Source organism: Falco rusticolus, chromosome 8 (genome assembly GCF_015220075.1).
Source record: "Falco rusticolus isolate bFalRus1 chromosome 8, bFalRus1.pri, whole genome shotgun sequence".
NCBI classification, from domain to species: domain Eukaryota; kingdom Metazoa; phylum Chordata; class Aves; order Falconiformes; family Falconidae; genus Falco; species Falco rusticolus.
In genome coordinates this window covers 12556352-12583971 of record NC_051194.1, presented here as the reverse complement: position 1 = coordinate 12583971, position 27620 = coordinate 12556352, and the positions used below count along the sequence as shown (strand labels likewise).

At 46.4% G+C, this 27620-nt stretch overlaps 1 protein-coding gene across 2 annotated transcripts in view; it reads right to left on the bottom strand.

The window, feature by feature from the left end:
• Positions 1 to 27620, bottom strand: part of HTR4 (5-hydroxytryptamine receptor 4) — a 154820-nt gene that overhangs the window by 114507 nt on the left and 12693 nt on the right. For both annotated transcript variants that reach the window (XR_005105663.1, XM_037396787.1), the window contains exon 2: positions 12628 to 12781. The gene's annotated coding sequence lies outside the window, so the exon portion shown is untranslated. The remainder of the gene's footprint in view (positions 1 to 12627; positions 12782 to 27620) is intronic.

Sequence of the window (27620 nt, the reverse complement as noted above, 5' to 3'; positions counted from 1 at the left end):
CCGAGAGCAGCCCTGCTCACAACCTGCTGCAGAACCTGACTGGGGCTCCGGCTCTGGTTTCTCCTATGAATCTGGTTCCTGGCTCCTAGCACGGGCTCCTGCCCAGAGACAGGTCCGCTCCGCTGGCCAGACTGGAGAGTCAGGCTGAGCCTCCGCACTCCAGGTGCGCACCCAAATGAGCCTTCTTGTGTGTGTCCTCTTCAGATTTGGTACCAGGGGCTGCAATGAAAAGCTCACCACAGTGATCTACCTAAGGACTTCGATTACCACGAAGGGCTAAATTCAGGCAGTGAAGAGAAATTGCTTCACTCTTTCAGGTGTCAATACAAAATTAATTTTGATAACTCCTGCAAAATGGAAGAAAAAATTTTCAGTGATTGTGTACATCAAAATTCCAGTTTGGGCTCACCTTGTTTGCTTGATTTTCCTGCAGAATTTTGTGATTTTAATACGCACTGAAGTTACACAGTATCTGTACCATCATGCTATCATGGAGACCTCTACAGTAACCGAAGCTTTCTACATTACAACAACAACAAATCAAACATGGAACTCTCTAACAGAAACCCAAACTGAAGAAAAAAATAAAGGCCTTTGCAAAGAACTGTTTGCCCAGTGAAATTTAACTGAAGTCAGTACTCTTGTTAGTGTTTTCACTTCAGCAAAGCACAACATTTTTAAATGCAAAAAAAATACCCGCCCAGCATCTCCAGCAGGCTTGACATGACAGCACCATAGACTTTCCTTGTGAGACAAGAACTCATTTTATTCTCCAGTAATCATTGCCACCAAGAGCAAGACAGACATACCACGTGTGTATGACTAACCTTAGTCATCACTGCACAGGAGACTGGCTCCGGCTTGGGAAGGGTGATCCAGTAATAAGCCTCAGCAAGGCCGCACTGATGGCATTTGGGGAAGTCAGAAGACATCCATCTGTCAAGATGGGATCAGCTGCATGCTTGTGCCTCACTCCTTCACCTGACACACCACCGAGTCACCTTAGCAGATGCTCCTCTACCTCTGCCCCTTCTCCTCCTCACCTCCAAAGTGGTGGGGGATAGGAAAGGGAAAATGCAATGAGAAGATGGATAAACTGATGTATCTTCCCAACAAAGCTGTAGGGAGTCTCGGGGAAACTTCACTCAGTGGCTGTAAGGTATTAACAAAGAATTCATTTCTCAGAGACCATAAGAAGTTAGCTGGTGGCCAACAACTAATTCTGTCTCTTAAGTGACCATCAGCTCATCTGCTCTATGGCCTTGGGTCTGCCCAGTAGAGATGAAAATGTTTGACCAGATGACAGCAATAGCCACGCCAGTCTTCCAAGACATTTTCCTTGCAAGGCACTGATTAGCTGAGACACTGACACATTCTTCAACCAATTCACTTCCATCCCACTCAAGGCCCATCTAGTTCCACTTTCTGTCACTGCTGAGCTGATGACAACAGAGGAATTGAGTCATTCCGAAAAACTTACACCCCCATTTCCTGCAGTGCTGGACTGTGCTGCTTCATCATTTCTGACATCTTAAACGAAGCCGCTTCTAGGGTGGACTGAGCAGTCTCAAAAGCCCATCTCATTTTACATACAGATGAATATGTATTTACATACAGATGAATATGTTCCTTCTGCTCTACTGCACCAGAGAGGAGACAGGGGTAACCCTAAATTCAGTTCCTGAGTGTCTCATGCTCCCTGTGAAGAACTGAACTTATCACTGCAGTTCTCCAACTTCACTCTTCTCTTTACAAACATAAGGTAAAAAAATGCCCTTTTCCCCCATCCTTGGCCACCTTTGTCTTTTTAGAGCAGGGTATGGTGTGCAGCGATGATGAGCTGATGCAACCTCCAACTTCAGCGTAGACATCCTGCAGACGCCTGTTGTTTTTGGGTAACACGGAGCAGTGGACTGATAAAAAAAGATGTCTCAGATGTTTGGAAAGCCTATTTAGCCTTGCCATAGAAATTGCTGTCCTCTACAACTCAGAGTATAAGTTCTTGCAAGTACAGGGAGTCATTTAGCTTTCATCCAGTATTTGCGATTCCTGATTGAGGCCAGAGGAATCACTCTAGCATAAATAAAGACTACTACTACTACTGCTATCTGAATCTGATATTTCAAGAGGCTCCTCAGTTTCTGGAGTGAACATCTGCCAAAATAAAGCTGTGATTGAATAAAAAAAAGCTGTTGCTCAATTCCCACCGCATTTCACATTTCGGGTTGTGACTTTTATCATAGCTCCACCTTCATCATTATCAGAGAAAGAGAAGTTTTTAGCAGAGGCTAACTGGACAAGATCTTCCCAGGCTGCATTAAACCAATGCTGTGAAGTGACAGCCACCTCAACCCACAGACAATTTCTTGCTCATCACTGCAGAGCAGTCCAAAACCCTCCAAGTGTCGCAAGAGAATATCCTGCCCATTACAACACTTGAGCAGTAGGAAATACCAGTGATCAGACTTGTTTTTTCCCAGATGAAATAGCTCCGTTTCCACCGCCCATTAGGGTGATGAAGGCACTGCCTCCTCCCACAGCACTTCTTGCCTTCTCTGTCACTGCTGTCTCTTTTCTCCCCACGAAGGACAAAGCTGATAAGAAGTCCCTCAGTTGTCAGCAGAGACAGATTGCTGAACTGATTTTAATCAAATGTCATTCCAGCAGGTTAAAACACAACACTTAAACGTAGAAAAATAAAAAGATAGACATGACACATCACCTGAAGAAGAAACTGGAGTCCCGCTTTAAATAGAAAAAGACACAAGAAATGTCTTTTCACTGAAGGGTTATTTTTCAAAACAGTTCTTTAAATTCAGAGAGCCTCTGGCTTGACAACCCAAACCACAAGCACTGGGTTTAATGGGCTCGTGTTCCCGGGGGATGCAGGAGTCGCAGGTGGGCCACAGGTCATGGAGGAAGCCAGCACCTTGTGCTCTCCTGTTTGCAGACAGGCAGGCTTCTCTTCACATCAATCTGGCCCTCATGGCCTCTCAGCTGTAACCTCTGTGCCTTGTCAATCTTACACCAAGGCATTCTGCACTTCCAAAAACGAAAGTTTAAATCCCACGTTCGAGTACCAAAAAATACTAACAGACAGCACAATGTAAGGGCTGTTCCCTTTGGAAAGGGCATGTGGAAGCAATTCTGCCTACTTGTTCTCTAGGACCAAATATTTACAGCAGTCAAGTTTCCATGGGCTGTTCAAGGGTGACTTTTTTTTTTTTCCCAGTGCAGAAACACTTGTACAAAATCCTTGTTTACACCACGCTACATTTGTGTAAGATTTCTGAGGACAGAAAGCAGCTATAAAACCTGCGGGGTTATTTACTATGACAGTAGTACTATGACACTTCACAACTTGCTCCTCTCACCTTCAGCAATTATTATCAGTTGGTAACCAAAACACTCCCAAGTCTTTGAATGCAGTATCAAACCCTCAGCATAGGAAGCCAAGGGAAACATCCAGCTTGAGTCTGTGGGCCTCTTAAAAAGACCAAGATACAGTAAAAGATATCAATCAACAAATGAAGGCAAGAATGGTGGTTGAGTTCAACGAGTGCATCAGAAGTGCGGGCAGAAACACAAGATGGGCGTGAAACCCATGACACTCACAAATGGGTTTGTGTTTATAAGGACAAGCCACAATGTTAGTGCTCCTCATCACCACAAGGGACTAGAAACCATAGGTGTGTTTGATGGGGATTTGTACAGGGCTACCATGTTTCCTTCTTACCCACGTATCATAAAACTTCCAAATAATTCACTGTAAATTTTCCCTCTCTAGAAAACACACCTTCCAGCTACTCTTGTTCTCCTGCCAGCATACACCAGGGTATGGAAACCACTGCCCCAGAAAGGCACCAGCTGTGTTTTCTGTGCCTGCACTCAAAAAAACTTAACTCTGTTCACACAGCAGAGAAATGTACACTATAAATGCTAGTAAATATAGAAATCCTTCAGTTCTGACATGGTGTGATGGTCCTGAAGGTAACTCACAGCTCCTGGACAAGCTACAGGACACCCAGCTCCATCACTAACTTGCTCTGCCTCTACAGATGGCCACACACACAGCGACCTGCTGCTCGCTGCAGTCAAGAGCAGGTCTACACTTTACACAAGATCCTTGCTTTTACCAATTCTTTAATAAACTACTAGCCAGTATGGTGCCCTCCTACTGCAAAAGAACTTTAGAGATAAGTGCTGGTGGTCTCGTGGCAGGGGTTAGCTCATACTCCAGCAAGAACACCGCAGCAGCGACGGGCAGTGACCGTGTCACTCCACAGCAATTCTTTGGTTTACAGCAGCCCAAGGCTCCAGGCTCTGGTTTAAAAAGCCACCCTGCTCCAAAGCAAACAGAAAATGACCCGTGGAAAACACACGTTACTATGGGCATTCATCTTGTCACAAAGACACAGTGCTGCGCTGTTCTGAGCTCTGCTAATGACCATGTGCCGGCAGTTGGCACCTTGAGACAGCTGAGGAAAAGAGCAGTGAGAGCAGAGACATCACGGGGAGAGCGGTACTGGTCCTTGCTCTGCCAGCTGTGCAGGCAAGCCTTTCCCACCTGGTTTTGTTCCTCATTTGGATTCCCATCCTGCCTGCAAAACCACTAGGGTAGCACTGCGTCACCCAGGCCACAGAGGGGGACCATGAGTCAAAGCAGATGAGCAAGCCAGGAAAGATTCCTCATCGTGCTCTGCAGATGAGCCCTCTGAGGCTGCCACCACACCGTGGGCACCGTGATTCATTCACAGCACAATAAAAGGGACCCAAAGTGTCACTGGTCTTTTGCACTACCTTCCACGCCTGCCTGATTTCCTACGTGGGTCCACGTGTGGTGGACACGTTGCACTCCCCACCTGGAGGTCACACATTACTATAACTTTATTGTGTTGGAATAAAATCCTCCTGATTTGTTTTTATTGCTGCCATAAGGTGCTTTTGTAGCTTACGAAACACAAGCAGGAAACAGCCTCCTGCTTTGAAGCCCAGCGCTGAGACACGCCAGTCACTGTGTTTATGGTTCTGCAACCCCTGGACTTCAGCAGAAACAAGAGTATTTCCTGGCCAAGGTATCTTTGTTCATTGTTATTACTTCTGTGTAACTATGATTAAGAAATCCGTAGGGTTGTGCTGAATTATGTCCCCTGTAATTTCAGCTGGGCAAAGGGTTTAGGTGAAGCTTTAAATCTCGAGCATTAAAGCTTTCCTGTTACTTCTGTCTGACCGAACCGACTATTGACGGGAAGCTTTGGGGTGCATCTGTCTGAACACCTTTGCAGCAGTAATCTCACAGAGTCTTTATTTATATGGAAATTTATAACCCATGGTGTGAAAGCCTACAGGCACAGACCTTACCCACTCCTGCCCAAGGGTGCCAAGAGACCTGCTCTGACCTGAGCACTGCCCTTGCTAAAAAAGGCCCAAATAAAATCCCCAGAACTCTGTAAACATGGGGGGTTAAGAAAAATAAACCAACACAAGCATGAAGCTGTTGCCAACATATCTCTCTGGGCAACAGCACTGATCCCACACAGTTTAACTCATTGCACCACATTCACACTTTCTCATCAACTTTCTTGATTACCACTGACAGAGCAGAGCCAGGAGGTTTCTGCTGCCCCTGCGCTGGGGTGGAAATGCCATGGCCTCATGGGACATCTTAGAAAATCAAGCAGAGACAAAATCCCCAGAGCTCTAGGCCACAGATATACGTAACCAACCCAGCTGACTCATACCTCTGCTGCCATTTCTTCACACTCCATTAAAAGATGACAGCTTCTGGAGAGAAAACTGGCTGAGTATGTTCATCTTAAACCTGATCTGCCTCCGGCTCCCTTCAAAAAATTAGTTGAGCAGCACGCTAAAATAATCACAGTCCCCAAGAGGCCATGTGATTCTCCAAATCTGTACAAAACATATAAAGTGCACAGCCACCATCTTTTCTGTTTAAGAAGCTGATACCATCAGGGAAAGTCAAAAGGTTAATTAATTAATTCCTTTTCTAAAAGACAGAGATGACGCAAGAGGGAACATGCTATAATACCTCCTCAGCACACCAGCTCTGATGCTACCTACAGAAGAGCTTGCTCCAAATACTTGATAGCAGTAACAGAATTACTTTGAGATGATTGTAGGTACTTACATACTGCAGCAATAAAACCGCAACCTTCTCTGGCGGTGGTCAAAGAGGAACGACTGGAGTATGCAAATTTTCTTGAGAGAAAGAAGTTAAAACAGTCACCATGGGGTCGGTATCTAACCAGGCTGGGCTGGCAGTTGTGCTACCCCTCGTGCACTGCTAGCAGCAGTCTGGGCCAAGGGGACTCAAACAAGAGCCTGTGCACCAGCTGCAGGCTTTTACCACTCATCATCCCAGGTGGGAGCCACAGGTGATCCCACCACAGAGCAGATATTTGTAAGTCAGGGCCAAGAGCTGTGCTGGTAGGGATTGAGCAGAAGTTGGGTCTTTCCCTGCCTAGCTATGCTGAGCTCAGTACCTTCCAAGATGCTGCTGATGTTTTCAACTTCTTTTAAATTAAATTACTGAATCCTTCTCAGGTTATTAGAAGTGAAGAAACCAAAATAAACTTGAGGATGTGAGAATGTAAGAGTTGGTTCTAGAGATTGTTTTTTAGTGGGCTAAAGCTGAAAGCCTGATGGCACTCCTGATGGGAAGAGAGAAAAGGATAAATGAGCTCGGAGGATAAACTGCTTTCAAAAGGTTATTTCCAAAGTAAGAGTGACAGGACATGCTTTAGGTGGGCTGTGAGTTCTCATCAGCCAGACTCTTCAGGTAAAACAAGCTGTCCAGACACTAATTGTGTCTGATATCAGACACCTGGCAGCTATGAGATGTCATGTGGCTCATTTTCAGTAGTTTCAGAGAACAGTTATTTCTACCAGCGCACATACTTTGAACAAGTGCATTTTTCAAGTTCTGCACATCTCAGGCTATTAATCCTTGAAAAATGTCCTCAGGCTGGTTTCTGTCAGGTCGTCTGTGATGTACCCTTTGCCATTGCTTCCCTCGTGAGGGAGGCACGATAATGGCATCCTGCTTTGCATTGCTAGTGAAGTGCAGGCTTCCTAACACCCCTGCTTGCTTTAGCTCTGCAGGGAATCAGCAGCTCTCCAAAGGAAGGAAGGGACTTAAAATCTGGCAGGACTTCAATGTAGAAGGCTTCACCCCTCATTTCTGGTGATACTGGAAGGACTCTTGGATGTGCATCCCACTGAGGATGAGATGTGCTGAAGCAGCATCTTCTGCTTCATACCCTGGACCAGGCATCAGCTCCACAGAGCTCTGTGGGTTATTCCCTCATCTTGATGCATCATGTAGAAGACAGGATGAGCGTGAGTACATTTGGCCAAGGCTTCTATGTGGGATGTCATGGTGCTGCACCAAGAGGAAATGTTTAGCGGATTAAGAAATGGTGATCACAGCAGTTCTCTATGTTTCTGAGAAACCAACAGGAAAAAAAAACAAAGCAGGAATATATGAAAAGACAGATGTGCATTAAAAAGTTTAGACAGTAATGTTTTTAACACCCCTGAAAACAGTGAGTTAAAACAGAAGGAAGGGTGTAAACAGAAAAGAGCGATAACCACTAGGTCACAGACCTGCAGCACAGAGAAGCCTCTGTGCCAACAGCCCCGTAGGGAGGCACGGGTCAGATGTCACAGCTGACAAAAAAATACACAAAACACTGTAACGAGAAGAAAAGGGAATCTGGTAGCTGTGGATATAAAGTAAAAACCTGGAGAATGGTCAGAAAGCAGTAACAGTTGTAGACAAATCTGTAAGCTGCAGAAGAGGTTGAATTGAGCATTTTGCAATGAAAAGAAATATAAAAAATTAGGTTGATCAGCTGGAAAACAGTGGAGTTGTTGACCATGATTCAGGAAAAGCAGACACCACCAGTAAATACTTCTGTCATATTTTTAGGAGCCATAATATGTGTTGATGAACTTTTCCATCCCTGCACATATTAAACAAAATGTTAAACAGCAATTACTAATGTTAGACTTCAAAATTAGCAAGTCCAGATAATGATATATTTTTCTTTAGAAAGACCTTCAAGAGAGCTATAAGGAACCTCACACATGGTTGATCTTGATTTCTAGTAAACTTGGACAATCACAGTTAACAAAAAAAATGTACCAGTATTTTGAAAGAATAAGGTGGATAATCTAGGTAATTATAAGCCTATCAATCCAGGATTGCTCTAGCAATCTCTATCCAGCATGATAATAAAATGGATCATAAAGAATGCAATTCATCAAGAATTAAAGATGGAGAATAGAATTAAGAATCATAGAATCATTTAGGTTGGAAAAGACTTTTAAGATCATCGAGTCCAACTGTTAACCCAGCACTGCCAAGTCCGGAGTTCCCTGCCCCCTCTTCCAAAGGACATCAACTCCTTTTCTCCCTGAGTTCCAGCCCAAGCTCTCTGCTCAGCCAGGCTGGTCTTCCCCACCGGCTCATCTGTCGGCACACGGGGACAGCCTGCTCCTGCGCCTTGAAGACCTCCTGCTTGAAGACTGTCCAGCCTTGCCGGAGCCCTTGGCCCTTCAGGGCTGCCTGCCCAGGGACCCTGTCAGCCAGGCTCCTCAACAGCCCAGTCTGCCCTCCACAAGTCCAAGGGGGCAGTTCTGCTGACCTCCCTCCTTCTCCGAGAATGGAAAACTCCATCATTTTGTGATCGCTGCGCCCGAGGTGGCCTCCAGCCATCACATCACCCCCCAGCCCTTCTCCGCTCACAAACAGCAGCTCCAGCAGGTGCCGTCCCTGGCTGGCTCCCCCGCCAGCCGTGTCAGGCAGTTCTCTTCCACATGCTCCGGGAACCCCCGGACTGTTCCCTCTCTGCTGTGCTGTAGTTCCAGAGACATCTGGCAAGTTGAAGTCTCCTGCAAGAACAAGGGCTGGCAACTGTGAGACTTCTCCCAGCTGCTTCTAGAATATTTCGCCCACCTCTTCACCCTGGCTGGGCGGTCTGTATCAGACTGCCACTGCCTCACCTGCCTTGCTGGCCCTCCGCCTGGTTCTTACCCGTAAACACACAACCCCACCATCACCATCGTTAAGCTCTAGACAGAATTTGGCAAATCACTGTGGACCAGAGGGGAATAAATTTGCCATCTCGGTATTTTCAGTGATAATCAGCAACAATACTGCTGTAATAAGTTGCTGTATTCTCTGAGAAAAGCATTTGATTTTGGCATTACATGTGGTCTTGATAAGGAAGCAACGACAGTATCGACTCCACACAGGACCCCTGAGCAGAATTAAACCCAGTATAGCGAGAGGTCTCAACATACATGCGAAAATGGAAATGCTGCCCAGCAATTCTGGTTTTAGCATGGTCTCCTGGGAATCTGTTATAAGTTTTCTGCTACTCAGTTTTTTACCCATGACAAGGAAAAATCCCTTGAAATCATCACTTAAGAGTTTGCTGGTGACCAAGATCAGTGGGATTTCCCTTGTGGGGAAAGGCTGGGAGAGCTGGGCCTGCGTAGCCTGGAGAAGAGCAGACTGAGAGGGGATCTTACCAAGGGCTACAAATATCTCAAGGGCGAGTGCCAGGAGGACGGGGCCAGGCTCTTTTCAGTGGTGCCCAGTGACAGGACCAGGGGCAATGGGCACAAACTGAAACACAACATGTTTCACCTGAATATGAGAAAGAACTTCTTTACCTTGAGGGTGACAGAGCACAGGAACAGGCTGCCCAGGGAGGCTGTGGGGTCGTCTTCTCTGGGGACATCCAAAACCCACCTGGACGAGACCCTGTGCAGCCTGCCCTAGGTGACCCTGCTTGAGCAGAGGGTTGGACTGGATGATCTCCAGAGGTCCCTTCCAACCCCAACCAGTCTGTCAGTCTGTGATTCTGATAAATTTAACAGGCAGACACTATACAGAGCAATGTGAATTGCTTGTATACATCTTACAAGAAAACAATATGTAACTGAGTATAGCCAAGGCAAGGCAAGATGTTTGGAAGCCAAAATAAAGGCAGTATTTACAGGACAGGGACAATTTGGCCTTGGAAACAGATGACTGTGAAAAGGAAATGAGGTCCCTGCTCATCGTCAACTCAGTGCAAGTCCCTACTGCCATTTGTTGTGGCTAACATTGTTCTCAGAAGAATCTTGAAATGAGAAAGCAGGTATGAGGCTGCTATGCTACCTTTCTCCATGCTGATGTTGACATGTTGGATAGCCAGAAACACATAGGGGAAAAGCCATGAACCTTATAAAAGAACATGAAGAGATGTTTTCACCATAGGATGCTTCTGGAGAGGAATCTAATTTATCCCAGCAGAGGCTGAAGAAGGACTTGAGTATGTCCTGCAAGGACATACTCAAGAAACAGGTCACTAGTAACAGGACAATCCTGGTGGCAGAAGACATTCTGGGGGCTGAAAGGTGAAACCAAGCAAATTCAGACAAGCAAGAAGATGCATATCTTTGACTTGCACTGATTACGACTGCTGCAGTCAAACAGCGCAGCACAACAAAACACACTCCTGTTGGGAGGCAAATCTCTGCAGATAATGGCAAAGCAAAATCTGTGAGTGAATCTGCTGAACAGAGAGAAGAAATGGGTGTCTCTCCAGACAGTCAGGCTAATGGAGGGGAAAGCTATGACTGTAAAGATGAAATTGCAATGTAAAGGCATTGCAGGAGCATCCAAAGGTGTGAAGATTGAGTAATGTATCCAGACTGATGTGCATGGCATTTACCTAGTAGTTACCTTCCATCTCTAGTCACTGATTTCAGTCTTTCAGTCTTTCATTCTTTAAACACAGCAAATCATTCAGTGGAAAAAAGATTCAGCAAAAAAACAGAATGCAGATAACTGATTGAGGTATTTTTTTTTCCTTTCACATATGAGATGCCAGAATCTCACTGCCTGTCTAAGCAAGAGAAACTTCTGATGTTCAGACAATAGAATTGTGGAAATTTGATTCTTAGAACAGCAAGAAGGAAAAAAAAAAATATATATAAAATATAAACCTGTGCTTGAGAAGCAGAACTTTCATTTCCCCCCTTCTGTAAGAGCAGAGAAAAGAATTACTCCTTTGTACCCCCTGAGACTTCAAGCTCATTCAAATGAGATTTAATCACTCAAGAGAACTGTTTGGAGCTTTTGTTCAGGATTTCTCACAACTAAGAGAAAAGCAAGTGCCACTTCAGAGCCTTCTGTTACATTAATTGCCAGGATAAAAGGAGGGAAATAAAAAGAACTGCATGTTCCTAAACAGTCCTAACTGTGCCTGAAAGCACTCGCTTCCCAAACTAATCCCTTACCCCAGACACTTGATGACTTACTAGTGGCATTCAGTAAGGGGTAGCCAACTGCAACAGACTCTCTAATTATAGCATGACCTGTTGCTAATTACTGTTTGACTAACCCACTGCTGTTACATTATCACACTAAATAAATAATATCCACTCTCCCCTGGTAGTGTTTACTGAACGGATTTCCCATTCAGCCTCGACTGGAAGGTGTAAACAGTCCCCAGTGACACCAGCTGCTCCAGTCGGACCCAGCGGGTGGGGAGCCTTGCCTCACACGTGAGTAGTCATGATGGACAAGAGTGCTGAGCAAAGGTGACAGCCACCACCTTGGCCAACAAACCACCAGCTCAGGCTGAGGTCCTCGGAGCTGGAAGCATGGACTGACATGGCTGCGAGGGAGGTGCCGAGGGTCCCACGTGCCCTGGAGGTCTGGGAGCAGGTTAGGGGGTTCTGAACATGATGTTTTCAAGGCAATGCACCAGTATCATCAAACACCAGATGCTGCATCCCACATATGCATTTTGGGAAGACTGTTGATCAAATCCAGCTGGCAGGTCCAGGCCTGCATGCCTTCCAGCCACTTTCCCTGGTGACCTGCTCAGATTGAAGGACTGAAGCCTTTCCAGACTGTCTCCTGTGGAGAGACAGTCCAAAGCTACCACTGCCAGGAGTCCTTAAAACCCTGTCTCCACTTGGCCACCGCTTCTCAATGCCCAATCTCCCACCTCCTCATCGCCCAAGCAGGGATGACTGCCACACTCCATTTCATTTTGAAATTTTCAAAAAGAAACTTCTAAAAAACAGTTTGAAAGCATTTTGCAATTCTCATGTTGTTCATGAGTAGATTTGAAATTTCCATTTTTTATTCCCAGGTACAAAGAATCGCTGGCTTTCTGGCAGTTACAGTCACCACTGTAAATATTCTAGAAAATTAATCTGTAAGAAAGCTCAGAGGGACTGAGTATTGTGCACTACTTAAAAATAAATTCTGGATTTGCAATGGCAAGGACTAGCAATGAAAACCTGGTTTAGTCACTAAGATAATGCAACTGGGTGAAGGAATCAACAGTATGCAACTAGTATGTCCCACGAAACTTAGCAAAAATAGCTGCAATATCAGAAACCAAAAAGTTGCAATGAATGGTCCACAAATGGAAAATAAGTATAGGAAAGAATCTGCATGTTGTCAGCAAAGTTTATCATTCATATTTCTTAATCTAAAATTGATCTACATCTAAAATTATCCAGGATAACATAGGTATTCAAACACATACCCTCCGTAGTTATTGGGAATGAGATACTCCTTATTCTTGAGCTCACCTGGACTCATGGTGTGTTCCTTCTGTGCTAAATCAGTCTGGAGGTTGCAACATGCTCAGACTGCAAGGATGTATGGATGGGATGTTCTGTGATACTGGGAAGAGTTTGGCATCAGGGCACAAGCAGCATCAATAAAGGTCTTTGTTTTGAAATTCTGTAGTTTAAAACAAGAAAAAGGTTTGGTCACAACCAGATAAACCAGCTTAAGAAAGACCTCAAATTTCTCAGCTTTTGTCTCCGAAAAATATGATGTACTTGTCCTTTGTGGATTCATCTGGGGGAAGAAATCTGATGTAAGGAAAGAGCTTCTGCTGGCCTTGGAGGTTGTAAGTCTTCTGAATTTACAAGCTATCTTTTGTTATTTTTCACTAACATTCCCTTACTTTCACCCAACTGTTCAAGCTTCATTCTTTCACGGTCTCGGTACTCATGCTAAACCCTTGTATTGAATACGCACCAGCTGGGGTCTGTGTGTGACCAGATCTGAACAACTGCTGACTATGAATTGCACCATAGAAACAGGAAAGCCAAAATGGGCACATTTCCTTTAAGAAGAGGCGGAGGGGTATTCACACTTTGCCCAGCACATCTGTAGGATGCTCCAGCCTATACTTTCCTCCTTGTTGCCTCCAGGCACATCCATGGCAGTACTGCCAGTATGGCAATACATGGGGACAACACAGCACTGCTCTGCAAATTATGCAGCTATTTCTAAAAACACAAAAAAAAAGGCTTTAAAAGTTGCTATTGTGATTTCCTGTCAATTTGTACTCCCTTTATGGAGTACAAGGATACACGGTGGTGGAGGAGTAGCTGCAGCCTACAGATGCAGTTTAGTATTTTGAGACTGCTTTTAAAAACTCCAATGTGGGTGTTTGCCAAAAGATCTTTTTATAAATTTTATTTTCTTCACTGCAAGTGAAACAACCAACTTTTACTCATACTTACACAGTCCATCATAAAGTAAAGATGAAAAATCTACTTGTCCTAAGAAGCTGCCAAGTGCTAAACCAACCAAAAATAAATGTTCTTGTTGGGAAATAAGTTCCAGGTGTGTCTACCAGACCTCTTCATCCAAAGCTGAATTATTTAAGGGTCCACAACATAGCCTGGATATGAAATTTTACTGTTGTTGAAACTAAATCGGTAACTGCTTTGAGAGGCATTTCTGTCCACACTCCCCAGACGTGTTGCCCAGGGCTGGAAGGGAAAGTCAACGGGGGCTTGGTTCACATGATGGCAATGGGAAATCTGAAGTCCCTGCCAGGACTTCTTTAGGACATGGGTGTGAGCAGAGTTGGGACACCAGAGCAAGAGCCACAGGGAAAGAATGAAAATGGGGGGTTTGCATGTGCATCTTTCTTATGCACGGCCAAGAAGTGCTTCTGGCAAAAGGTGGCTAAGTCACCAGCTGGGCAGTTCCTTCAGAAGCTCTCCTCCCTCCATCACCTGCTATTACAAGGACAGGTTTATCCACAACATATGTATCTGATCGTTCTCCTGCACCCTTAGGGAAGTAATTTGTGGATTCAGTACCTATTTCCCCTTCCATCTTTTTTAACCATTTGATTCAACACCTGTCAGAGATGGCACAGTGTTCAATGCAGCCTTGGCATCCTTGAAGCACCAGAAACCAAACAGGGCAGACAGTGAATCCATCAGGCCTGAGAAGGGCTCTTGGGGCAACCTGCAATTCCTCCATCACTTCCATGGCCCAGGCAGGGACCTTAATCTTAGAGCTCCCACAACAGCTGCCACTCTTTAATCACATTATGCTGCTTGTGTGGAGCAGAACTGAGGGATCTGATTTTGGCCTCTGGGTTTTTGTCATGGGGAGTTACCAGCGGGGTGTACATGGAGGAGGCTGCGGGGCACCCGAGCCCACCAACACCGCACTGGGCACAGAGAAGGCATCTCTCCCTGCGGGGGACCTAAGTGCTGCTAGCCCTCAGAGGTGATCTGGCAGCAGACACAAATCCTTCTCACACGTGATTCTTATTCAAAACTTGGCAGTGGCTGACCCAAAATTTCCTGCCAGCTCCTGTCCAGGTCCTGTACAGACCAAGTTTCCTTCACACAGTCGTGGCATAGGAGGTACAGGTCATGAAAGCCACCACTGAGTGTGAGATGCCCCATGCTCTGTGCTGCAATGTCACCAGTACAGGGACTGGAGCTCCCCCGGTCCTGCCAAGGTGGAGGTGTGCTCGGTTCAGTGGGGACCTGTTGGCAATATGTTGCAGCTGCTGCCCAGGAGGTGATCAGTGTGCATCTGTCTGCAAGCCCCAGAGGTGCCAGGATAAGCCTCTTTATGCTCAGTACAAAAGCTTTTTGCTTTTCCATTTGGAGAAGAGTTTTCTTCCCAGAGGTATCCCTTGTTATCCTGGAGATAACTCATTCCTGTGATTCTGTGAGCTTGTCTGCAGATGGGCATCTGGGGAGCATCACCTACCATCTGAAATGACTGCATTGTTAGCAACATTCATTCGACCTTCAGTCAGCTTAAACACAGAGAGCTTAAACAAGCGTTACTATAAAGTGAATTTTAAAAACGTTATTTCCTTGTTTTGTATAATGTAGAAGACAGGAAAGTTATGGACCTGTCTGCAAGGAGAAGCCTTATTTATAGCATGAAAAACCCAGCAATGTCAGTGCAAGAGAAGCACATGCAGGTGCTGCTCTGGCTGTGCACGTTCAGCTGCCCTGGGTGCATGCTGAGCTGCTCTGCGTGTGCTCTGTTTGCTCCAGGACATCCATCTGGGCATGACCTGGCACAGCACCTACCCCAGCTGCACCTCCAGCTCCCCACGTCTCACCCACGACTGCTTTGCCACCCACACAGCTAAGCACTAACTTGCCTCTGTTAGCTCTGATGATGCTTCAAGCCCATGGGTTTACATCACTCCAGCCTTGAAGCTTTTGGAAGTGCTCGCTCAAGACCACCCTCCCAGGTTTTTTCACGCTTAGTAGAGTGAGGCAGCTTTGGGACCACACACATCTCATGCCCGACTGCCCTGGTGCCAACCTACACCAGCCCTCCCCGCAATGGCTGAAATGTTTTTTTCACCTGTCTGGATAAATTATCTGAGAGGAAATCACAGTGTTTAAAAGAAATGAGGAAAAGTAAGAATAGCTTCAAAAGTATAAACAAAAGCAAAGATCTCTCAAAGAGCTGCAGAGGCAAACCAGGTACAGCTCCTCTCCAGCCTGTCCTCCTCATCCTGCCTGTCTCATAACTGAGGTTTTCTAGTCTAAGTGGGAAGAAGAGATAACACCCTCTCCCATCTCCAGCACCACACAAAGTGTAATGACCGTCATAACGATGATTTTAAATAAATTTCAGGATTACAGACAGGAACTGCTCCACACACTTAGCAAGAGAAGGAAGTTAACAGTACTGTGTTCATGTAGACCATGGGAAACCCAGACACAGGGAGGTTAAAGGCCACGACCAGGACTACAAAATCGAACTACTAGTAGAGCTGGGATTCAAAATCAGCTTTTTAGCACATTGAGCCTGCACAACACCTGCATTGCTAACAGGTAACATCCTCTCCTTTGAAGTGTATGAAACAGGACTGCAGATTCTGAGTGCCTTTAAGTCACCTGCTGGGCCTTACTGTCTTCTGATTAAGATAATCAACCGTGGAAAAGAGGATGCCATGGTTGCAGCACAGTTTTATTAACACCCTCTAGCTCAGCTACGTATAACATCTGGCTCCTGGGCAGTTCAGATGCGGTCCCCATGCCAGGGCTGGCGTGTGGCAGCGGGGCCGTGCCGAGGAGCCTGGCACACGCCGCCTGGGCTGGCTCTGTGTGCCCGCTGCTCTGGGAGACACCGGCTGCCTGCCCGGAGCCCTCCTGGCTCTCGCTGCCCAAGGCTGCTCCATCAGCTCAGCTGCCCAAGCTCCTCCATCAGCTGAGCTGGCCAGATACGGCTTCCAGACACACCACAAAAGATGCTCCCTGGTGTGGCTCACCTGCCCAGAGCTTCACTTCCACTGAGCCAACTGGCAGATACTTGAAGCTTGAAGGTAGTTTTTGTCCCCCAAAACTATAAACTTGGAAGGTTGCACATAGGTCTGTCACTGACCCAAAATAACAGATGATCAGAACCTTTCTCTCCTGCAATGCAGAGGTGGTGTGGCAGTAAATCTCTGTGTTAAATTGCTACCAGTATTAGAGCATGGGATGCCAGAATAAACTCCCAGCACCTTTTCACACCGTACAACTGGAATTTATAATGCTGGGTTTCCGTCTGATCGCCACACAGCTCACACCCTGTGGCCACAGCTTACCCTGCTGCACCGAGCAAAGACTTTCCAAATTCAACGCCATCTGATCAAATTAATATAAACAAACTAAATACTGGCACAGCTCTTGATGGCTCTAAGTGTTAAAATATTTATTCACTCTGTGAGCAAGTGAAATTCTGCTTTGGATCTGTTATGGCTACTAACACTTACCTAACTTTAAGAAGGTTTTATAAGACTTAGTAAACTTCTGTTATTAAATATAATTTAATTTCTATCCTCTGGACAGCAACATTTTTTTTTGGAGGAGGATTCTCTAAAACAACTGCATAGCAGGCTTTTAACTAAGATTTATTTCCCGTTTAAGCAAAAGTAAATCACTGCACTACGCAATGGAGTTGTATTTGTCCAAAAGCAGGAAGGGAGAAAAGTACAAACCTCTTATGACTTTTCTTGTGTTCCTTGGGAAATCTTATGAGAAACAAAAACATGAAGAAAATACTTGAACTTAAAAGTTATGGCAGGTTAGAACTTCACCTGAGCTTCAGGTAAGACCAAGTCTCTCCCCATGGGTCCAAACAGGGCAGCAGACCATGGAGCTAGAAGTATCACTGCTACCAGGAGAGTGCCTCAGCAGCCTACACCAGCTGTACTTGGTGGTCTCAGTTCAGAGCAGCATCGTGTGCGTGCTTCCACACATGCATTCCTACACACCGGGACCCTGGTGGACATGCGTGTGAGTGGCAGCATGACAAATTCAGTTCACAAGCACTTGGCAGTGTCCTGAGCTTCCTGCACCCTAAAGACCTGCCAAAACTCACAGATGGAGAAACCCAAAAGTGTGGAAGGGGCTTCCTCACAACAGCATGTGTAAAGGGGGCTAATGGGCTCTCAGCGGTGATGCTGTGCCGCAGCGCAAGGAATCGCACTGCATTTGGAAGAGATGAGACTGGATGAAAAGCCTCAAGGAGATTGCCTTCATTAACAATTCCTTCAAGCATAGATTATCGAATATGGTTTAGTTGCATATTTCATAGCTAAAAAGCTTGCTGAATCTCTCCTGCTGTTCTGGTTTTGTGTCCTGGTGCAGAAACACCTGAAAAGCTGGTAAATCCTGGTGCTAAGGTACACCCTTGGACGGCTCATTTGCAGTATGTGACCAGACCCTTCTTGGGGCTCACGAGCTGTTTCCCAGAGTTTAAGTTCAAAAAATAGTTTTGTCTTGGGTTACATTGTTCATTGCAAAGTCAGCAAGAACAGCCACACTCCCTTCCAAGCCGAGCTGGTGGAAACGCCGCCATCAGCTTCCACCAGTTGGCTTGGTCCCTGCTAGAGAATACAAAACGCCAGACCATACGGAACGGTTTGAGTGAGGGTCAAGAAACAGATATCCTCTATGGAGGATCTGCCAAGTGCAGCAGGAGATGACAGTCCTCCCATGACCATGCTCTTGCTCATCTCACATCTTACTACTAGATACCAACTCGAAAACTGCCATCTCTTCCCTACAACACAAAGTCAAAAAAAAGAGGTTATGTATGGTTTGTTATATGGTCATGACACAAGTTTATGGTCCCTCAATGGGAAACAGACAAAATGACCATGTGTAAAAATGACTTCCAAGCCAAGCGAGCCTTCACCATCACTCAAAACTAATAATTTGTCATTTTGGTCTTTTTTTTCCTTCCTATTTGTCATTCCTGGAAAACTCCCCAGGAAAAGACTTGTAATTTTCTCCAGAAGGATCCAAGGAAAGTCCGATTTATACTTCTTTGGAATCTTCTCCCATCACCTCTGTCCCTGAGCAGCACACAAGGTGTTTGGTCTCAGCAATCTTTTAAGATCCTTCCACACACATATATTTATTGTCACAAACTTTTCTGCTTAAGAGTTTATTTTACCCTAAAATCTCTTGGCTCCAGCAACACTGCATTTTTTCCCTGGCTCCTAACTTGCCTTTTCAAGAAATTACTCGTTTGGAGGGAAAAAAATAAAAATCTTAACTATAGAGTTGATTCTCCCACTACGTCAATTATTTCCATTTCCTTCATTAGAATTAAATATTATTTCTACCAGCACAAGCGATCCAGCTGTAACCTCTCTGTAAATCCCTTAGAAATTAATTGTAGCTCACAGATCTTTGAATGCTGGTATCGATTTATTGACTTTTATCATAGTTGTGGATGTTAATATTATGCATTCATCACAAAAGGTTTACGTGATTACAATGGACTATGTATTCACTTTAACATTTATATTCATCATTTCTCATTCATTAGTTTCTCACGTTGGGTTGTGTCTGTTCTCTGTGCTCAGCAGCATGGAAGGGTTAAAGACAAAAGAATCCATGAATCCTAACAAGCCACTTAAGAGCTTAAAACAGTTTAACAATAACTAAGCTGGTTGCCTCAAACTTTTTTTTTTTCCCCCAGAAAATAAATAAATAGTAAAACAGTAAAGGTATGTAGGTAAACTACACAATGCATAAATACTGTTCTTTCCCAAAATGTTTTTTCAGATACATAATCAGTTCATACTAATGCATGAAACTTCCAGATTTTTGGAAGATGCTCATGAATAACAGCCCCCTTAAGTAACTGCCAACTGAATCAGATCCTTCAGTTTATTGTATTAGCAAAATTGTTTTCCACTGACTTTCAGGACAAGGAAAAGACAGGAATGTTGTCCTCGGCTGCACTAGGGACATCTCTCCAGTGCAGCCTTTAGTCCTTTGCCCACCCAGAAGCGCTGCCTGCCCTGACCTGCCCACCAGCTATCCCCTGCCCGGGCACAGCGCGCTGCCCCTCCTGGCTCTTCGCGGCACGATGGAGCTGCCTTCGAACAATCACGCTACTCTCATCTAACTCAGGAAGCTCCTACATACACAATATGATTTAAAACAACTGTGATAAAAGACAAATAATAATAAAAAAGACTGAAGAGCATATGGTCTACAGCAGAGGCTGGGAAGGGAAAGGGAAGGTCACACTGTGATTCGTAACTGATTGGATCTTCTGTAATAAACCTTCCCCCACACCTGACTTCCCTGAGATCTTACGTGCATCCCCACTGATGCACAAAACCATTTTTTGTCGGATTTGTTAAAACTTACAATAAAGGCTCATGAAGGTTACTACATCACTTGCAGTGCAGCTTTAAGGGTAGGGCTTTTGCATGTGACTAAGAGCCACATGGACTGTGAATTTATGAATATCACAATCCGTGCACGTGTCTCATTGGGATTTCAAACCTTAGCCTGCATGCTTCCTACCCTTGACCTTGGAGATCCCAAATGCGTTGGCAGCATTGGAACTAACTTCCCCAAACCAGTTTCACTTCTGCACCCTCTCTGGAGGTACATGCGGCTCTTAGTCACATGCAAAAGCCGCACAGGTAACAAGCTTTAGGTAATTACTTCCCCAGTCTTTACACGGGGAACACGAGACATTTAAGTCCCATAAAGCATTCCTACACAGGTAAGTCATCCAGCAATATGGTGATATGGCTGTTTTACAGCCGCAGACTCAAGGTTTTCAAAGGCATGAATGGTCTGAGCTTTAACATTGCGGGGTGTCTTTTTTTAACCCATTTATGTCTCTTTTCATACCGTTCTCTGAGCTACTCCAATTAAAAGAATACAAACTGTTGATGTGGTGGAGGGTTAGGAACATGTGGGCAATAACACGCTTCTTGGGAGGTCCTGCCAGGACCTGGGACACAGGTCAGAACAAAGACAAAGCTCTAGCCCAGACAACCCTGTTCAACCAGTGATACCAGAAGAGCTTCTTTTGGAAGGGTTTTAGACAGCTCTAAGCGGTAACAGCAAGCCCTAGCTGTCTGTACAGTTCAGAGCTCTCTGCCGGACTGGCCGAACAGCCAGGAGAAGGGTGGTCAGGGGCATACATGTTTCAGAGACGGAGGCTGAGACAGCACTGGGAGGATAAACCAGAGCTGCTTAACTCCAAATGGCATATTTTGTTCAGAAAAACAACTCTTCTCCCCTTCACCCGCCTTGGGAATAAGGACCTAGCCTTCTGCATGTCTAAAGGCAAATCTAAATTGAGAAAGGAAAGGGGGAAGGAGGTGAAGAAGACCTAGTTATGGGCTGAAGCACTGGTGGGCTGCGCCCCAGGCAATGCAAAACACTTTTATGTTTTCCTTTAAATGTCTATATACCTCTGAGAAGACATTTTGAGTGGATGCTCTCATCTCTTCAGCAGAGACAGCCAGAGGTGCCTTTCTGGATTACAAGCATGGCCCCAGTTTTCCCCAGAAGCCCTTGGGAAGTCCTTGGTGCCAGCCTGCAGCCCTGCTCTGGCGCAGCCCCGATCCTCCTCCACCTCTGCCTCCTCCTCCTTCTCCAGCCTGGGCTCCACCTGAGGAGGGAAGGCAGGAGGGGAAGGAGGGAAGGCTGAAAGCTGGCAAGGGGAGAGCCCTCTGAGTCTTTCAGAGCTGACTTAAAGCTTTTCAGCAACACAGACATCTTCCTCCCCATCCCCTCCTTGTTTTCTGAAAGCAGGGGAAGGTGCTCCCACAGGTGTACCTCCGTGACTGCACAGACCTGTGAGCTGTTTGTTTGACTGTGCGGAGCATCAAAAGGAAACCTCTGAGATCCCTTTTCTGTGAGGCCAGGTTTTGATGTCTGTGCTCACACTAGGGAGTACTTTACTCCTGAAGCAGTGATGTTCAAGGCTCTGTTTAAAGAGGGAGATATCAGTCAATACAGCAGACACCAGCTTGCTTCTCTCTCTCCATCAAACTGCTGCTTCCCCCTCCATCAGCCAGTCCCTCTGCTGTTTCACCATACCCCATTCCCACTGCTAAAAACCTTCCTTAATAAAAATAATAGATCAGGCATTTCATTTTCTCTTTGTCGGCATGAAATTACATCAGGTCTTGCTATGAATGATCCAGAAGTTTCAGCTCACTTAGTACAAGGCACTGCTAACGCAGGAAGGGAGGCTATCAGCTCCAAGTGCTGATTGAGAATAGCTCAGCTCTTATCACACCAGTTACCTCCGAAACGTGTTCACTCGAGGAATTCATGGGCAACAATCAAATGTTTTCCTGCCTGATTTTCATCATAGCTCATCAGAAATTGGGATACATGGGGAAAGGGCAGGGCAGAGAGAGTCTGAGATGTGATGAAAGAAAACTAATCCATTCTCGGAAGAGGAACTGATTTTGCAATTTTTTTTCCTGCTTATTTTACAGTAAATAAAGAATTAAGTAAGATTGCTGAAAATGTGTCCATTCAGGCAGCAGCTGAATTTCCTGCTAATTGCTTTGGGATGGTGAGGGAGGAGGGGAAGTGTTGGGACATTACAATAAGCAGTAAGTGGTGTGATTGGTGACTACCCAAAACCTTGCATCTGCACATATGTTGCTAATGATAGAAATTAGAGATGTGTTCTTATAAAAGCCCCCTATCTAGTGAATGATGGTGAACGTTAGAAAAAAAAAAAAATCCATCTTACAGGGAGAGAGAGAAGTGGAAAGTAAATTATCATAGCATTTATCTTGGCTGAACAAATAGTGCCCAGGCTCTTCTCCCCAGCTTTTCCCTCCACCAGCCTCACGTGCAATGCAGCTCCCGCAGCCCCCAGCCCTCCCCAGCCACCTGCTCAAGGGAGCCAGCATCTGGGCAGAATGTCCCCCTGCCCTGGGACAGGAGCCAGCTGCAGGCAGAATGACGAATGGCTTTGCCAAAGCCCACCTTGAAAAAAAAAGTAGCATAAATAAGATTAACCCTTGTTGTGCACTAGGTCTGTCTTTGTTCCCTTGGCCTCCCCGGTAGGTCTGGGTTCACAGGGAGGGGGAAGCTGCTAGGAAACGTGTGTGAATAAGCACCGAGAAGTATGTGGATACGCATCCTGGATGCACTGAGGAAGAGGGCAGGAGTACCTATGGTTACAACATACCCTTTAAAAACACCTGTGGCAACAAGCGTAAAGTGCCTCTGTACAGGGAAGCAGGAAACACTGAACTCAGACAATCTCCTCCCCTGTTATCTGTATCCTAGGTTTATTATATTTAACCACGCTTTTGATCCGAAGGAAGAATATCCTAATGGAAAACAGCAGCAAAATCTTTCATCAGCACCAACTTAGCAGATCCAATACAATCTCTGACCACTATCAAGTCAGCAGATCTGGTAAATAAACAGTTTTTCCCCATGAGTTTTCTTTGTGATCTTGGCCTTTTCACAGAAAAACAGATTACACTGGAAACATGCTTTTCCCACAAGAAGTTCCCATTTGTCACTCGAAAAAAACAACCACTCCCAAGAAAATCTGCTAGGTCTGTCATGTAGTTGTTTCTGCTCCATATTTCTTTTCAGACAGACTGTAAAACAGATTCTTAGGCCATGGAGAGAAAAATCAGATGGAGCAAAAGGGCTGAGAAAGACCCTAATGAACTGTTTAATCAGACCCAACTATATTTTAACCTGCTGTAGATGACATTTAGGGATGGAGATCCCACGTTCTCCTTATGCAGTCTCCCAGGGGGAGTACATGTAGGGATTATTCTAGGGTCTATCCTAAATCTTTCTTTCTGCGTTTCACTGCTGTGACTTCTTTCCCTACCCCCAACAGACCCTTATTACTCTCCTTTCTGCAGAGGCTCCTCCACCTGAAAAGCAGTACCACGAACCTGCTGCCGGCCACGCTGCCACTGACAGAGCCCAGCCTGCCCCAGCTCTGGTCTTCTCTCCTGCTGGCTTCCAACAGCCCTCCCTGATGTCTCCTGTACCTTTCCTGAAGTGCAATTTTCAAACCTGAAAAGAGTGCTGAAAGGACTCCTTCCCCCGCCTGACACATCACATTCCTCTGTACCGAGTGCTGCTACTGCGTTTGCTCTTTCTCAGCCGTAGTTGGTGGGTTTTGCTGACTCCCTGCTTTCTGTGTATAACTTCCATGTCCTTTCCCATGCGATACCTTCCTAACCAGCCACCCTCCATCCACTTCTTGTGCAGTCAGTGATTCCTGCCTAAGCACAGCTCAGCGTCATCGGATCCATCAATCTGCCTGTGAAGATCCTTCCCCAACAGTTACTCTGATGAATACAGCATGAGTCCTAGAGAAAGTCTCAGGAGAGAGATTTCCGAGTTTTGCACTCAATCCATCTTCATAACCTCTCAGCCAGGTGATGTGGGCACTCGGGTGTGATAAGGTTGACCCCCACCAAGAGCTGATAGGAAGCAGGCTCTCTGCACCTCGTTCCTGACATGAGACACGCGCATCCCTGCCATCTGGGGTATGAAAACGTGTCACCAAGACCTACATGCTCATAGCAACTCCCTGCAAATTTTCATGGTTCATGCCTGAATTCAGGTGGGGTGGACCACACTGCAGAGGCCATCACACACCCAACGTGCCAGTGGAAGTGGCAGATTTCTGCAGACATGGTTGACTCCCCAGAGGGAAGCCTGCCACGTGCTAGGGAACGCGCAGCAGGAACCCTGACACAGTACGATCTTAACATCTGTTTAGGAAAACTCTCTGTATTTATAATCAAGCCTGGATGTATGACAGTGGCTTCATGTTCATTCATAGGAGATGCATGCACTCCCAGCAGTGAAAAGGGCATCTTGACGTTGAGCTAGGAGCCCATGATCTCATCCTCCTTACATGGCCAAGCACATGACAGCACTCTTACACCAGCCTTGTACTCCACCACCAGCACTGCACTGGCTGGAGGACACACAATACCTGACTGAGTACGCAGCCTGCCAGGACAAACCCCACGCTATTTAAGGGTGTTTTGACAAACTCAGATGACTGAGAGGGCATGCAGCAACTTTGTGCTTTGCATTTCTAACAGGGCACTCAGTGTCATCAGCCTGAACTCATCCTCACGTGGGAGCACAGCTTTACCACACATAACTACATCTTACACACAGCTGTTTACTGTAGAATTTGGGAGGCAATGTTCCCGACCATGTTCTTCTGCCAACGTTCTGAGCACCGCTAATGGCTTCTGTTATGGCTTAGCATTGCCCTCAAAGGCCAGACAGAGAAGGAGACAAGTTTACAGGAGAAGAGGCTCCAGATAGTCTAGCAGTGCCTCCCCTATTAACACCAGAGCAGCAGAGCAGATAAGGAGCCCCTGCCTGCCTTAGTCAAGTAGCACAGAAATCCTCGGTCACTCCTGGTGCAGGGGGGCAAAGGAATTCGAACTCTAGCTAGGTTTTTACCATTTAAGTAATGCTTTTACAGAGGGATGGCCAGAGTAAAGTAGAAGGGATGAAGACCTTTCCCCACAAAGTCCCCACAAGCAATGTGGATAATCCATCTCACTGCCGTAAAAGGAGGAAACTGGTGTTGCTCCACACTCCACAATCCCTGCAAATTCCCTGGGGTTTAAGTCATAAGTCCTTTTTAGCTTTGCCCACCCATCTCTTACTTCCCTATTTAACAGGAAGAAAATCGCCTTTACAAGCAGGTTCCTCCATGAGCTCCACAACCACAGGGTGCACCCCCTCTTCCCTTTGCCGAGCTGAGGAGGTCTCCCCGGGACACAGAGATGGGGGAGTGCTTCATGGGGGCTCCAAGTTCCACCTGAAACCGGCTGGACACAGACTCCTGGAGGAAGACAACCTCTTGCGGCTGGCAGGCCAGCAGCCGGGGCAGATCTCTGCAGGTGGAGCGAGAGCTGCAGAACGCCTCCTGCGTGCCTCCCTGTGCCACAGCTCTCTGGGGAAATGAAGCGCAGCTTCTCATCTTCCCTCTCCACATCTTCGCTCAGCCGTGCTGCAGCGACCGCCATCAGTCCCGGGAGGACCTCACACCCAGCCCCAGCTGCCGTCACGGGGTGCTGAGGGTCAGGGCTGTCACCACACAGCCCCACCAAGGGATGCTTTCCCGGAGGAGCAAGGCGGGAGGCGCAGGCAGGGATGCGGAGCTGGGAAGGTGCGCCCACACCATCCCGCTGCGCTGGCTGCTCGAGATGCAGCGCTGGCTGTGCTGCGCGGCGTCCCGTGCCTGACACTGTTGTTGCCTGGGGTTTGAACTTCAGTGAAGGATGATAATCAGTGTGTGCTGTGTTTGCCATTTTTCTTCGCAGATGTCTTTGCACTGCTTTTCGTGCTGTTGCTGCTTTTAGCTGGGCTCTTTTAAGTCTTAATCACCTAAAAATGTTTTTGTGTGCCAAGATTAGAGCTTTCAGTCTCTCTTGGGTTCCCTATTTTTGGAGCCTTGATCTGGGCTCTCGTTGCAAATTTTCTTGTGTGTTTCTTTTTAAATAAACAAAAGCTGTAATAATAAATGTCCAGGGATGCAAAGAATGGCGAAGGATCAGATGTTTGTTAAAGAAGAGGGATGTGGCAGTGGAAGAGAGAGGAACTGACTGGGAAACACTGCAGAGCCAAACATCCCAGAATACCTCACAGCTCATCTGTCAGGCAGCGATGCCGAGAGTAGAAGGCAGGGAGTTCTCGGGATGCAGATAAACACAGATGAGCCAAACAGCAGCAGTCAATCTGCTGCCACCGTTACTGTTCTTCTAATAATAAACAACGGAGTGCGCTCGCAGCCCACAGCCCTTATCTTCCAAGTGCCATGCAGCAGGAACGCTTGGCACATGGCAACCCTTCCTCGGCCCCAAGCCTTCCCCTTGCCCTTCTGCCTGGCCAAGGGGATCCGGGTGCGGAGCTGGCTCTGGCAGTGCAGCACAACGCAGGGAATAGCAAAGCAAGACGGGAGTATGTGGACTGTGCCTCCTCACCCCCCACCCACCCCCCACCCCCCACCCACCCACCAAGGCAAGGGCTCCAAAATCCTCCCCAGGGGGCCACTGAGTGTAGGTGGATGACAGGGGAAGGTCTGAGGCTATGCTACATCCAATGCAAACCATGCAGTTATCTGATTTACCCAAGAACTACAAAGTAACCTGAAATGTAAATCAGCTTTCAAAGCCTGTTCCATCCCTCACCCAGCACATTTCACCACCCCTGGCTTGCAGGCTTGGCTCAGCGGTTACTGCACATGCACCCTGACACGCTCTGCAAATGGGAGGAACCTAGAATCATCCAAGATGCCAGCTGGGTCCCCAGCGCTGTCCTTTGGAGAAGACAACCCTAAAGCCTGTTCTGGAATTCAAAGCTCTTCCCCCAAATGGGGTTAAAGAAAAGCTGAAGACTCTTCCTTGAAGACAAAGCTAACAGCCTTGTTCAAACCCCTGAGCCGGGAAGCTAAAGTTGGCAACACCCTTCAGGCCATACTGTCCCTGTCCACCTCACAATGCTTTCAGCACTGCTAGGCAAAAAATGTGTTCAGAAACCCTCTTTTGACCAGGACATTTTCCCTGAGATAATTCAGGAAATGTGTGAGATGCTAAGAAAGCTTCTGCGTGTTCAAGAGGAACAGCTTCTCCTTCACAGACCATGCTGAGGATCCCACACACACACACACTATGTCCCAGCACTTACCCACTCCTCCAGGAGGTTTCAGAGCTTTCTGCCCATCTGTATGCAGCACATGCTGTGCACAACCTCCTTCCCACCTTTTAATTTTTGTTTTTTCCTAGAACTACTCAGCAATGCCCTCGCTTGTTCCAGAAAGCCCCAGCAAACGAGAGCTCCTTCACCTTCTGCCTTCAGCATGTCAGCCCAGGAAGAACTAGCAAAGGGAGACCCAGAGCAATCCAGACCCATGTCTGCAGTGCCATAAATCCGCCTTTGTGAGGGACTGACGGTGCCGCTGGGACACCCACTATTACTATAGTCATAGCTGCGTACTACCG